This window comes from Saccostrea cucullata, unplaced genomic scaffold (assembly GCF_032062105.1).
Source record: "Saccostrea cucullata isolate Sc308-1 unplaced genomic scaffold, CSIRO_AGI_Scuc_v1 ctg20418, whole genome shotgun sequence".
NCBI classification, from domain to species: domain Eukaryota; kingdom Metazoa; phylum Mollusca; class Bivalvia; order Ostreida; family Ostreidae; genus Saccostrea; species Saccostrea cuccullata.
In genome coordinates, this window is record NW_026929707.1 from 27,075 (window position 1) to 40,028 (window position 12,954).

At 33.4% G+C, this 12,954-nt stretch overlaps 3 pseudogenes; all 3 read left to right on the forward strand.

The window, feature by feature from the left end:
- The first annotated feature begins 1,508 nt into the window (after positions 1–1,508).
- LOC134281893 (actin, cytoplasmic-like) lies at positions 1,509–3,397 on the forward strand (annotated as a pseudogene).
- Positions 3,398–6,818: 3,421 nt separating this feature from the next.
- On the forward strand, positions 6,819–8,620 carry LOC134281894 (actin-like; annotated as a pseudogene).
- A 2,691-nt stretch (positions 8,621–11,311) lies between these two features.
- On the forward strand, positions 11,312–12,947 carry LOC134281889 (actin, cytoplasmic-like; annotated as a pseudogene).
- The last annotated feature ends 7 nt before the right edge of the window (positions 12,948–12,954 follow it).

The window sequence follows — 12,954 nt, forward strand, 5'->3', positions numbered from 1 at the left end:
AAGGTATCCCAAAGGAATTCTATATCGAAAAAAGATTATTTTTATGTCCTTTGTGCACATTGATGGGAAAAATTCCAGTGTTTTTTCTGTGATGGGCTCATTTAGATAAATCTTATATTTTAATTTTAAGGTGGATAAGATTTTCTTCTTGTCTTTAATATTCTCTCAAACTGACATTTACAATATTGGCTAAAACACCAATAAGGCATTCAACTTCAAACTTTAAGAAAGTGATTTGCAACCTGACCAGAAATGTAAAGCAAATGTATGACTCGGAAAATATTAATATTGAAGATGCAGAACAATTGGACAGTCTTGGAGAATTTAAAACAATGTACATGCAATCAATCTATGTGATATTCATTTTATTTTATGAGTGTATTTGCTCATGATTCGGAGACACATGTTGTGAAAGAAAGGGTTGAAGAGAAAATTTTCTAAACGGTAATTTCAGATAATATCTAAATACATTTTGTTAGATTGAAACTAAGTCACTGACTTGGAATTTTTGACTTATTTAGTCGAAAGATGTAAAATTAAAGAAGCCAAATTAGTAATTTTAAGACTTCTATTCGGATGAACTTCCTATGAAGGATTGAGTAAGAATATTTAAAAGCTAAAATTTAAAGTTGAAGGTTATCGTTTCTTTACAACTGAATTGTATATCCCTGATAAATAGTTGCATTTGAAGTCAAACCCTCTGTTCATATTTATATATTAGCTTGTAATTAAGGTACTCCGATCCTCAGCCAGGAGGGATAACTCTTTATTTTCTTTTTTTCCCCTACATAATATGATTAATAAATAAGATGAGTTTTGGAGAAATATGGTGGGTAAAAACACATTACTTCGAGAATTCAGAAACATTTTGGTGTGTATTTTCAATAAGTCAACGCCTGATTTTCAGAACCTAAGGGTCGGAGTACTTTAGGAAGAGAAATGAAATACTAATGATACTAGATTATGATTCTTTGTAAATATGAATTTTTCCAAAATTATGAAATTTTGTAAGTACATTTTTCACCTAACAAATTCAGTTTGAGTGATGTAATGAACACACATCGATGATGTGCAGCTAACATCTATTTTTGAAACATATATATTTTCAACTTTTTCTATACAGGTATATGTATGCATAAATGCCAATTAATTATATTTTTTCTGTATCAAGGAAATATGGGGGGCCATAAATGAACCACGGATAAAAATAAACACAAAGAAGAAAGTAAAAAGTTTATTGTCTAATTCGGGAGCTCGTTTCAGTTCTATTCCATGTATTTTATAATGCTTTTGTACATATTCATAACCACACTTGCGTAATTATTCTGAGTGTATCACGTGATATCTACCCATAAAATTTTCCCTTATAAGGCAATTTTTTCTGCTTGAGCGTTTGCTTTGTGAACCCAGATAGAATTACTGAACATCTACTGATAAATTCAATTTAAACGAAAATCTTTGAGAAGTGAGGACTCTTTCGAGATCGGTAAGATGGGTGACGACACGTGGCAGCATTAGTTATTGACAATAGATCTGGGATGTGTAAAGCTGGATTTGCCTGGGATGATGCCCCAAGAGCCGTGTTTCCCTCGATCGTTGGACGCCCCAGGCATCAGGTACGAATTCTACAATTCAATAGAATAATAATGTAATCAAAAAATATTAATCACTTTTAACTATGCCTGCATGTAAAAAAAAGATAAAATGATTATTTCAACGTACTACTTTTATATGCATTTATCATGGTTATTAAAGGATAGGGCATTCTATATATATAGCAGAAACAAATCGGGGAATGTAAAATTTAAAGTCTAGTGTAATTTGATACACAAAGGTATAAAATACCGGATATGTGTAGTTAAAATGCATGAAATAACGATGTTAAAGATTTAAATGTTAAAACACAATGCTTGCTGACAAAGTACTTAAAGAATGATATCGAACAAACTATTGAATTGTGCTTCATAGTAAAAATTTCTTTCTTATTTAAAAAAAATATGATTTTTTTTATCTGCAAAGCATATAAATATCAAGTTCTGAAATTAAAGTCATATAATTTCAAACTTGAAAAGGAGATTTCTTAATATTTTACATATTTAGAAGAGTTGTTGTTTAACAACAAGATAACATATTTTTTTAAAAACTTGAGCAGTATATGTACGTTAAAGCATTTATTAGTAAAAACAGGGTAATCTACTTAAGACGCTACATGCTTGCTTTGTCTTTTTGCCCCTTAGATGTGCTCATATTTATTTATTAACTGTTAAAATTTCATGTTTTTAAGCATTATCTTATGCTTTGAGAATTTAAATTTCAAGAAAGATAAATTCACATAAACTGATATGGATATTGCTTTAACATATCCTTGCTGTCTGCAAATAAGTTCATTCCTTTATCTATGAATGGATGTATTGCTTTACAGGGTGTAATGGTTGGTATGGGACAGAAGGATAGCTATGTAGGAGAAGAGGCCCTTAGCAAGAGAGGTATTCTTACTCTGAAGTATCCAACTGAACACGGCATCGTCACAAACTGGGACGACATGGAGAAGACCTGGCATCACACTTTCTACAATGAACTCCGTGTTGCCCCGGAAGAACACCCTGTCCTCACCCACTCAACCCAAAGGCCAACAGAGAAAAAATAACACAGATTATGTTTGAAACCTTCAATTCTCCAGCTATGTACGTAGCTATCCAGGCTTATATGCTTCCGGTCGTACAAGTGGCATTGTACTCGACTCTGGAGACGGTGTCACCCATACAGTACCCATTTATGAAGGTTATGCCCTTCCCCACGCCATTTTGAGATTGGACCTTGCTGGACGTGATCTGACCGATTATCTCATGAAAATCCTCACAGAGCGCGGTAACTCTTTCACAACCAAAGCTGAAAGAGAAATTGTTAGGGACATTAAAGAAAAATTGTGCTGTTGCCCTTGACTTTGAACAAGAAATGCAAACAGCTTCGACATCATCATCCCTCGAAAAGAGTTACGAACTTCCTGATGGTCAAGTCATTACCATTGGCAACGAACGATTCCGTTGTCCAGAAGCCATGTTTCAACCATCTTTCCTTGGAATGGAAGCTTCTGGTATACACGAAACAACAAATAACAGCATCATGAAATGCGACGTTGATATTCGTAAGGACTTGTATGCAAATACAGTTTTGTCTGGTGGTTCAACGATGTACCCAGGTATTGCTGACCGTATGCAGAAGGCTTTGGCTCCGAACACAATGAAGATCAAGATAATTGCTCCACCAGAGAGGAAATACTCTGTCTTGATTGGTGGATCTATCCTCGCCTCCCCCTCAACTTTCCAACAAATGTGGATAAGCAAGCACGAATATGACGAAATCCGGTCCTTCCATTGTGCATAGAAAGTGCTTTTAGGGACTATTAAAATTTAGTTTAAAAGTATAACATGTATTATATGCTTCCTTAACCAGTTAATTATCTTTACCTTTAATTAATTTTCTAATGTTTTGTTTCAAAAAATAATTCAATCAAAACATTAGAAAATTAATTAAAGGTACCCCTCAAATGGTGCTGTGATCAAATAAAACATTTTTCCCCAGAAGAAAGAAAAGTATATGTTATTGCTTTGAAATTTCTTAATACATATCAAAAGAGTACCTCTTTTTAAAATTTTCATACGTAGAGCATGCACATGTGTATCAAATCAACTGAAAGATATGAAGCCTGTATGCAGGTGATGACGGTATATTGCTACATAGGTAAGGGAAGTTGACGATTGAAAAGTTAGTCATCACGTTTATCATAAAGCTTGGTTGTTAGATTGTCATGAACGTCTCTTTCTACTAAAATATCCATAAATGAAACAGATGTCTCAGACACTGTGTTATATTTTATTTAAAGCTCACTGGCCACAGATTGTATCAATAACCATGGTTAATCGAAAATACGTCAATATATCTAAATGTTTAGTTGAGGCCACATCAACGCAAAGAGGTTAAAGGACACCCATAGGAAATAACACGTTAGAATAGTTTAGAATATGGATATAAGGTTGTAATTTGAACCCATCATTCCTCAAAAGTAAAGATTTACATATTTGTATATGTATATATTAGGTCTCTTTCTGTTTGGCCAAAGCGATTTCACTTGCATCAGCTGTTTGTACCGTGACATGTTTAAAGTTAGAAAAAATATGTATGGCTACAAATTAAAGATCTATAAAGTTCAACGATATACGGATATCTTTTCGCTTTGAAAATGATTGTGTTCATTTTTGACAAATTCCTTAACCTGAAAAGCGGTAGGAGGAAGCTTCTAATGCAGGGAAATTATGCAAAAGTAAGCCTTCTTTCGATTAACTTCAGTGATTGAGATAATACACAATGAAATAAAATACAAGTTTGTCTTTCCAAAAAGCCTGAAATGTCATCTCTTTGGCTTCATTAATGTCAAAATATCAATAGTGAAGTGTAACTTTTTTCTCAGCTATTACAAATTTTTCTATTCTTCTAGGGAATGGGAGTGGCAGCTTACGTGAAAAATTTTAGATTAGGAAAAGGGGTTGTGACCAAACTCCAAAACCCTATGTTGTGGATGCGAAGGGAATATTTTACCTTTATTTTTCATTTTTTTCGAAAAACAAATTCATTTTCTTAGTACATGACTATACTGGAGCAAAAAGTGTGTATAAGGGAGAAGCCGGCATTGAACAATTACAGCAGTAAAAAGTTAAAAGGACTAGTACACAGATCTGTAGATACGATTTTCTAAAATTGTCTAAATAATATCATGATTCATATGTTGCTAAAGCATGAAATTTTCTAAAATAATGTTTAAAATTCTCTTTTATCTGGAAATTATTAAAACGACAAACTTTGGGACACGTTTCATTCACATATATCCTAGCACTTTCACAAAGTAAACTTAATCCATTATAGAGATAACTTTTAATGACACAAGTGTCCATTATTCCTTTATAAATTTGTCAGAGATTGAGAAGAGTTTTTTGTCTAATTTTGCCCCGTAATCCATGCTATAATTGTTTGAATTTTACTTCTCATGATGCCTTACATTTATATTAAGTACGCTTGGACAAATTTCCGCGGAAAATCTGTGTCCGCGTACATAGCGTAAATTAATACCACGCCGAAAAAAGTACTTCTACAGTCATCGTTGTTGATTTTTTAATGTAAAAAAATGTTAATGTCCCACTAAGCAGTATTTGTAGAATTTTATCAAAAGAAAATAAATCACAAGAATTAGTTAAATGAATCTAATACCCCATTCATACGACGAAACTTTGCTTATGTGTGCAGATTTACATATGAGTAAATATACACACGTTAGTAAAAGTTAATTTGCTATGCGTTCAGACGAGATTTATGCACTGTAAGTAAATCCTTTTTTCACCCTGTTTTTTAAACTACATTACCAAGAAATCTTGGGTTTGTTATCTTTTATTGATTATTGTAAGTCTGTATTTGTAAAATGATAAAGAATTCTTATTTTGATAAAAACATTATTGCATGCCAAGTCCTAATTTAAAGTTCTTTAAATAAAATTAACTTTCTTCGAAAGCTGATAGCGTCATTTCTTGGGAACATACCCTCTGAAGACCCACTGATATTGCGTTTACTTATGTAAAAAAAGGTATATGTGGAAACCACCACTTGACCCATTTCAACAAGTTTTCCCTAAATATATATGAAGAGTCCAAAAATCATTTGCAAATTTATCGTAATTTTTTTATGTTTACAGAATTTTTTCGACTAATATTATCATTTATACTTTTGTTCAGTCAATTTTAAAAAAAAAAAAAAAAAAAAAAAAAAAAAAGATACAGGGCTATAAAGATAATAAAATGGAAATAAATTATTTTAAACGCTGATGACAGTGTTATTTAATTTGCACATTAAGACCCCCATTTTATATCAGAAAAGCTTAGTGAAGTTTTAGATCAGACTTCGCACTGGCCGGTAGATAAAAATTATCGTTACATTTAGGTAAGACTGAATACATTTTATTTGGTTCCAAAAAAAAGTTAAAAATGTTGAAAAAATTCAGGTTGTATGTTGACCATAACATTGATTGTAAAGAAAAAGTTAAATATCTTCGATTTTATCGACAAATTTTTAAGTGGTGAATGCATTCAATTTTTAGGCCCTTATTTACACACTGAATTGACGAGTACGACGGATTTTTTCGTTATTTCCCGATCATGACAAGGAGCACACGGCGGATGTGACCGGTCCTCCTTATGGCACCTTTTTTCACCTCTGATGTTTTGGAGGTCTGTGTTTGCTCCGCTCCATTTCGTATTGTTTTATTGATTTTAGAGCTTGAAAACATTTTCTTATCTCGTCCATATTATTTCAATCACAAAATATATTGTGATTTTCCTTTTAAAAATGATGTTATTTTAATATATCATAGATCAAAAAATTCTTTAAGAAGAAATTTATGAGTCTTGCCAAAATTGTCATGGAGTTACCATTTAGAAAAATTAAAAATTTTAAGAAGAATTTGTTATAGCTTAATGAGGTAACTTTTACGAGAGAGGGTGTGGGGGGGGGGGGGGGGGTTTAGGGTGGGGGGGGGGTGAATGCAAAATATACGTTATGAAATTTTGTTATGAAACTTGAGTGATCTCTAGACATTTAGAGTCGTACAGCTTTTTTTATTGAAGGCATGCCCTTATCAGTATGCTGTATATAAAGAGCCTTTAAAGGTGATTTTTTTCATTTACAAAAACACTCGGAGCATATGAATCAAGCAGTGAAAATCTTCTATCAGCTGAAAATGAATGACAACGACGTCCCAGCTATAGTTATAGATAATGGTACCGGAATGTGCAAAGCCGGATTCGCAGGTGATGATTTTCCTAGAACTGTTTTTTCCTCCATTGTTGCACCCCCAGACACAAGGTAAAAAAAAAAAAATTTATCAAGAATGATATTCTTCCATTGTTAATTATACACAGTCTACTGCTCAATAAAGATAACTGATAAATCAAAAATTAAAAATATATAATTATCATACGGTTTCAGTGGTAATTTTTTTTAAGTAATCCTTTGTTTATAACACACATCTGAAAATTTCCCTTTCATAAAACACGTGATTTAGGTGGCCACGTAACATGGTCCAAGGTTCCCGTACAGAAGCTAAATTTTTTTCAATTCAAATTTCTTACCATACAGGTTTTTTTTATAACAAAAACGGTCCATTTATCAGAAATGGCCAAATCTCGACAATAGTATTTGTAGATGAGGATATTCTTTAAATTTTCCGATGAGCATGGTGACCATCATGACTCAAGCCTTTTTTTGATAGCGTTGTTTCTTTAATGTAGAAATAGTATGTGTGCCTCCTTTTAATCATATCTGATATGTTTAAAGTCAAATAAACGATGTTTTAGGGATAAAAAATTATATTTTGTAAAGATTTTCAGCTATTTATCTTAGTGTTAGTCGGGCATCTTTCATATCAAGTTTTAACAAATCACACATCTCTTTCCAGCTTACTTCCACTGGGAAAAAAACAAACATCATTTAAACACATCCCCCTTTCTTTCACTAAAACCAATTATTGATTAAATTTCTGGCAAGTCTTTTGTCATTCATAATTCAATATTGCTGAATTCATTATGAATTTCAGGCAATTTTTGGGATGAAAGAAACAGTGAGTTATGTTGGGGAGAAGCTCAAAGTAAAAGGGGTTTTCCCAGCCCAAATCCCCCATTGAAAGGAAATTTAATCAGATTGGAACGACATGGAGAAGATCTGGATCAGCCATCTTTAATGACCTCCGTGTGGCCCCAAAGGAACACGATGTCTTACTTCTGAGGCCCCGCTCAACCCCAAAAGTCAATAGAAAAAAATGATGCAAATTATGTTTGAAATTTTTCAATTTCCTTCTATGTACATTGCTATTCAGGCGGTGCTTTCTCTGTTCACCTCTGGAGTACAACTGGAATTGTATTTGATTCTGGAAGGGTGTTACCCACACAGTACCCATATATGAAGGTTACGCCCTTCCGCACGCAATCATGAGATTGGATCTTGCTGGACGTGACTTAACCGATTATCTCATAAAAATTCTAGAGAGCGTGGTTACTTTTTCACAACTACAGCTGAAAGAGAAATTGTTAGAGAATTAAAGAGAGCTTATGCTATGTTGCTGTTGATTTTGGAAAGGAGATGGAGGCATCTGCGTCATCGTCATCCCTAGAGAAAAGCTATATGCTTCCTGATGGTCAGGTGATTACTATCGGCAATAAAATTCCGATCCCCGGAAGTTATGTTCCAACCATCTTTTCTTGGAATGGAATCATCGGTGTCATAAACCATCTACAACAGCATCTTGAAATGTGATATTGATATCCGCAAGGACTTGTTCGCAAATACGTTATTGTCTGGTGGTTCAACTATGTTTGCCTCTTTGTTGACCGTTTCAAGAAGAAGTTAAGTCTTTGGCGCCGTCTCCAAAGGAGGTTAAGATCCATGCTATACCTGAAAGAAAATACTCTGCCTGGCTCGGTGGTTCTATTTATCCTCTATTCCTACCTACCATCAATCAAAGATCACCAAACAGGAATATAAGGAATTTGGTCCTTCTATTGTACATAGAAAGTGTTTTTAAGTCATAAATACAGAACAACACTGCAAATTTTAGCGTTGCCTGATGTTTTTTACAATCAATATTTTAATATTTTTTTTAACCTTTTTAGACTTTTTTTGATAGCTATATAGCTTCCCACTTATTAATAACAGATATATTCTTAAAATCAGGAAGTAATGCATTTTTTCCTAATTTTGAAGTATAGAAGAAGAAATGAAGACCCCAAATACAGGAAAAGGATTGATTGAATAAGGCCCCCAAACATACACTATGATTATGTTTGTCACACATACTAATGCAATTTTTGCAATATTCAGAAACCTTTTTTAAAATTTAAAACCCATATTGTACATGTAACATGTATTAAAATAAGAAGACAAATAAGCTTGTTTAATTTTATTTTGAAAACGCCTTTTATTCATTATAGACACTAACTAGTTTTTATGTACAATTGCCAATGCAAATTCATTTTGACATAATAACTGATTTGAGGAACTTCTCGTTCATTAACATATTTGTGTGCTGTCGTGAACCCAACTCACAGTTATTGTACTATCGCAGAATTTCAAGAAACCGCCTTCATTCTCCATTCTCATAAACAACAAGACATTTAGGTATGTTGCACCTTGCCACTAATGGGACCTCAAATTTGTTCCATTTATAACCCCCGTAGAGCAGGACAACAACATAGGGTAACATTGTACTATATAAATATGTGGTTTTAATTTAAAAATTTCTCAAGATTAGCTAGGCCATTTATTATCATATTAATTAAGAAATATTCTAAAATTTGTATAATTCAAGTTTAATCAAATCATAACCCCGGGGGAAATGGAAGGGGGCAAGGGCAGTGGGTCAAGGTTAACAAAGCAGTATATAGGTTTATAATGAGGAGGTGGCATTTTAATAAAAGGCTACAGACTCCAAACAGTAGAATGACCTGACCTCAGAATGGATAGCCTAATAGTATACGTGTATAAGGGAAAGATTTGAAAATTTAGAAATTCAGAAGGTAGGTGAAGAAATCAGCTGTTGATATCAAAAAAGATTTTTCTTTATCCTGGGGTCTAGATAGAGAGGTAAAACTTTGTAGGACATATTTTCTCCTCTTAGTGAACAGAGCCATTTTCCCATTAAATGTATTGGGATAGTTATCCTTCACTTACATATTTTATCATTGTTCATTTTTTTAAGTTTTACGTAGGGTTCATAGTAAATCGTGGCATGATAGATAAAACATAATAAAATGGGCCGATAAAATTTTAAATTCCGAGGGAGAGGGAGAAGAAATAGCAAATTTAAGATACATGTTATAAATTAAAATAAATGCACTTAAAATATTTTGAAGTAATTTAAAGCCAAGGTTTTATTGACAAATCGTTCTTAAAAATTTCAATAACTTGTAGTTAGATATTAAATGAACTTATCTAACAGTTTTTTTCACCAAAATTTGTGCATTCGGGAACAATTTTCCGATTTTCTATGCTGATTTTTAAACTACATTACCAAGAAATCTAGGGTTTGTTATCTTTTATTGATTATTGTAAGTCTGTATATGTAAAAAGATAAAGAATTCTTATTTAAATGAAAGCAAACATTATTGCATGCCAACGTCCTAATTTAAAGTTCTTTAAAAAAATTAACTTTCTTCGAAAGCTGAAAAGTTATGGGCTATCAACGTATAAGAAGGAAATAACTTATTTTAAACGCTGATGACAGCGCTATTTTTTTGCACATAAAGATCCTGATTTTATATCAGAAAAGCTTAGTAAAGTTTTAGATCAGACTTCGCATTGGCTGGTAAATAATAAATTATCGTTACATTTATAATTAGGTAAAACTGAATGCATTTTATTTGGTTCCAAAAGAAAGCTTCAAAATTTTGAAAAATTCTAGGTTGTATGTAATGACCATAGCATTGATTGTAAAGAAATAGTTAAGTATCTTAGTTTTTTGACAAATGTTTAAGTGGAGAATGCATTGCAATTTTAGGGCCATTATTTACATACTGAATTGACGACATGACGACGGATGTTTCGTTATTTCCCGATCATGACAATTAGCACACGGCGGGTGTACCCGGGGGCTGAGGATGCTTTCTCGTCTATGGCACCTGATTCCACCTCTGATGTTTTGAAGATCTGTGTTTGCTCCGCTCCAATTTTGTATTGTTTTATTGATTTTTGAGCTTGAAAACTCTTTGTTATCTCGTCCACATTATTTTAATCACAAAAAAATTGTGACTTTCCTTTAAAACTGATCTAATTTTATAGTATATCATGGATCAAAAAAAAATTTTTAAAAAGGAATTATGTGTCTTACCGAAAATGTCATGGAGTTACCATTTAAAAAGATTCAAAATTTGAAGAACAATTTGTTATAGTTTTATGAGGTAATTTTTACGAGAGAGGGTGTGTGTGTGTGGGGGGGGGGGGGGTGGGTGGGTTGAGGGTGGGGGTGGGAGTAATGCAAAATATACGTTATGAAATTTTGTTATGAAACTTTAGTGATCTCTAGACATTTTGGGGTGCAGCTTTTGTTATTAAAGACAGGCCCTTATCAGCATGCTGTATATAAAGAGCCTTTAAAGGTGATTTTTTCATTTACAAAAAACATCTCGGAGCGTATGAATCAAGCAGTGAAAATCATATCAGCTGAAAATGACTGACAACGACTCCCAGCTAAAGTTATAGATAATGGTTGCAATGTTGAATGTGCAAAGCCGGATTCGCAGGTGATGATGCTCCAGAACTGTTTTTTCCTCCATTGTTGCACGGCCCAAACACAAGGTAAAGAAAAAAAAAATGATTTATCAATAATATTCTTTCATTGTTAATTATACACAGTCTACTGCTCAGATAAAGATAAATAATAAATCAAAAATAAATAATAAATAAAATCATAGACCATTTATGAACTTCTTCACACTCAAGAAGTTGCGAACTACATGTAATTGAAAAACTTCCATAAAGAAATACACATATAGGGTTTCAGTGTTGATTTTTAAATAATCCCTTCGATTATACCACACATCTGCCACAGTTCGCCATTGCACGAAGCACGTGATTTAGGTGGCCACGAAATATGCTCCAAAGCGTTCTGTCACAGAAGCTAATTTATTTTTAGTAAATTTCTTACCATAAGTTTTTTTTATAACAAAAACAGTCCATTTGTCAGAAATGGCCAAATCCCGGCAATGGCATTTGTAGATGAGGATATCCTTTGAATTTTCGATAGGTATGGTGACCATCATGACTAAGTTTTTTTCTTGATAGCGTTGTTTCTTTTAAAGTAGATATAGTATGTGTGCCTCCTTTTAATCATATCTGATATGTATAAAGTTGATATTAAACGATGGTTTAGGGATAAAATAATTTTACTATTGTTAAGATATTCAGCTTTTTATCTTAGTGTTACTCGGGCATCTTTTATATCAAGTTATAACAAATCACACATCTTTTTCCACCTTACTTTCACTGGGAAAAAGAACAAACGTCATTTTAACACATCTCCCTTCTTTCACTACAACCATCATGCCATCCAATTAATGATTAAATTTCTGGCACGTCTTTTGTCATTCATAATTCAATATTGCTGAATTCATTATGAATTTCAGGTAAGTGTTGGGATGGAAGAAACAGCGAGTTATGTTGGAACAAATCTCAAATAAGAGGGGATTCTAGCCCCAAATATCCCATTGAACACAGAATTATATCAAAATTTGGGAAAGACATGGAGAAGATCTGGATCAGTGTCTTTAATGACCTCCGTGTGGACCCAGAGGAACACGATGTCTTACTTACTGAGGCCCCGCTCAATCCCAAAGTCAGTAGAGAAAAAATGATGCAAATTATGTTTGAAACTTTCCGATTTCCTTATGTACACTGCTATTCAGGCGGGGCTTTTTCCTTTCGCCTCTGGACGTACTACTGGAATTGTAATTGATTCTGTAGACGGTGTCACCCACACAGTACCCATATATGAAGGTTAGCCCCTTTGCACGCAATCATGAGATTGGATCTTGCTGGACGTGACTTAACCGATTATCTCATGAAAATTCTCAGAGAGCGTGGTTACTTTTTCACAACTACAGCTGAAAGAGAAAATTTTTAGGGATATCAAAGAGAGCTTATGTTATGTTGCTGAGGATTTTGGAAAGGAGATGGAGGCATCTGCGTCATCGTCATCCCTAAAAAAAGTTATATGCTTCCTGATGGTCAGGTGATTACTATCGGTGATGAAAAATTCCGATGCCCGGAAGTTATGTTCCAACCATCTTTTCTTGGAATGGAACTACCCGGGGTGCATGAAAACCCTCCATAACAGCACCTTGAAATGTAATATTGATATCCGCA